This window comes from Frankliniella occidentalis, unplaced genomic scaffold (assembly GCF_000697945.3).
Source record: "Frankliniella occidentalis isolate FOCC.00 unplaced genomic scaffold, Focc_3.1 Scaffold146, whole genome shotgun sequence".
Taxonomy (NCBI): Eukaryota; Metazoa; Arthropoda; class Insecta; order Thysanoptera; family Thripidae; genus Frankliniella; species Frankliniella occidentalis.
Window position 1 is genome coordinate 564793 of NW_026267273.1, and position 1908 is coordinate 566700.

Sequence of the window (1908 nt, forward strand, 5' to 3'; positions counted from 1 at the left end):
CCCGCCCCCAGGGCTAATGAGGACCGTATATTAAAACGTTCGCAAATGTAATTTACGGGTCGAAACGTCTCAAAGCAGGAAGGGGGCGTGGCGAGAGCCGTGTGCTGCGGCCGAGGCGTGAGAAGGAAGGGCGCGGAGAGTGTGAGAGAGGGATTTGAGTTTGAGGGAAGGCGGAGGGGGCGGGGAGAGCTGAGGGTGGGGCAGGAGAGAAAGGAGAAAGTGTGGTGTGAGGATGCCAGCCATGCACAGCAGCACGCCGGGCGCGGCCTCTGACTCCCCCGGTACTCCCGGTGCCGCCGCTGCGGCGGCTGGGTGCTGCTGCTGCTTTACTGGTGTGGCTGGTCGGGTGTTTTGGAGGGAAGCCCTGCTGCCTTTGCCCGGCCCTGCCGCCCGGGCTGCCTGCCTGGCCCCGTCGGCTAGTCTCTAAATCGCGGCCGGATTCTCTCCTCCGCCCTTCTCTCCCTCTCTCCCCTTCCCTCGCCTCTCCCCGTCACGTAATCAGCAGCCTTATATCTCGCCGCTGCGGCGCTGCTCCTGCTGCTTGGCTCCCGGCCCCGGGCGGCCGCCCGCTACTCGCCGCGCTGCACTTTCCGCCCCGTGCACACGACCGTGCTGCTGGCGCTCCTCCTACTCCTCCTACTCCTGCTGCTGCTGCTGCTGCTGCTGCTGCTGCTGCTGCTGCTGCTGCTGCTGCTGCTGCTGCTGCTGCTTTGCTCAGCGGGAAAAAGAAAGCAACGGGCCGGGGGCAGAGCAGCCTCCGCGATAACCAGAAATAATCATCCTCGAGCCAGAGGGGCCCCTGGAGGCCCCCCCGGGTCGAGCCGGGCTGCAGCAACGGCAGCAACGGCGGCGGCGGCACCTTCTACACTTACCCCCCTCCTCCCTGGTCCCTGCTACTGCAGGCGCGCAGGGAGAGAGAGCTTGCTACCGACCCTGCAAACAAAACGTTAATTATGCGTTTTGGCGGCCACCCCGCTGCTGCTGCTGCTGCCACTGCGTGCATAAACATGAACGCGGCAGCGTCAACTCGTCGCATATTTGCAGAGCGTAATGAGCTTTCTGCTGCGACGTTTACGCGCCACATTTTCTGCTGCGCGCGTTGTTGCGCGTCCGACGGCATTGTTTCGTCGTTTTTTATGTCTGTTGCATGCATATACAACTGCAAAAGCGCAGCGCAGTTTCGCAGGGTGCAGTGTCGGACGCGGAAGGTATAGTCTAACTGGGGTTTTTCGCGTGGTGCTCAGCAGCGCAGCTCTGCCGCGGCGCCGGTGGACCGCGTTGTGCTGTGTTTGTGGTCGTGTGCAGTCCGCGCACACGCTGGCCGCTGTTGTGCGGTCGTGTAGGGACTGCTCCCCCTCCTCTGCCACGTACCGTGTGTGGCTTGGCCGCGGCCAACGAGTAGTACAGTCCGCACCCGCGTTTCTCTCCATCTCTAACTCTCTCTCTCTCCCCCCCCCCTCTCTCTCTCTCTCGTACACATTCCATCCCTCTCTCATCCGCAGTCGCGGCCCCGGGGCCTGTCAGGGCGCGTCAGGATGGGAGCCCTGCTAACCACCCGCTCAACCCCAACCCGTCGCGCACCCGTCGGTGAAACGAGTTGGCGCGGGCGCGGCGTGGCTTGGCGCTGCGGCAGAGCTCTGCAACACACTTCTTGCACCGCAGCCATACTCGGTTCGATTTGTCCCCGTCAGCGGCCCTTTTCGCGCGCGCTTTGGGCGGAGGCTTTGGGGTTAGGCGGGAATGAGAGGGGGGGGGGGTATAGCCATAGCCACGCAGAAGGACGCGGGGGGCGATAGGTTTTTTGGCCGGTACCAACCGCGCGCGCAAAACACGAAGCAGCGCTCCACCCGACCAGCGCCGCGGCGGCGGCCCCCCACACGAGGGGGGGCAGGGGGTGGAGGAAGGGGA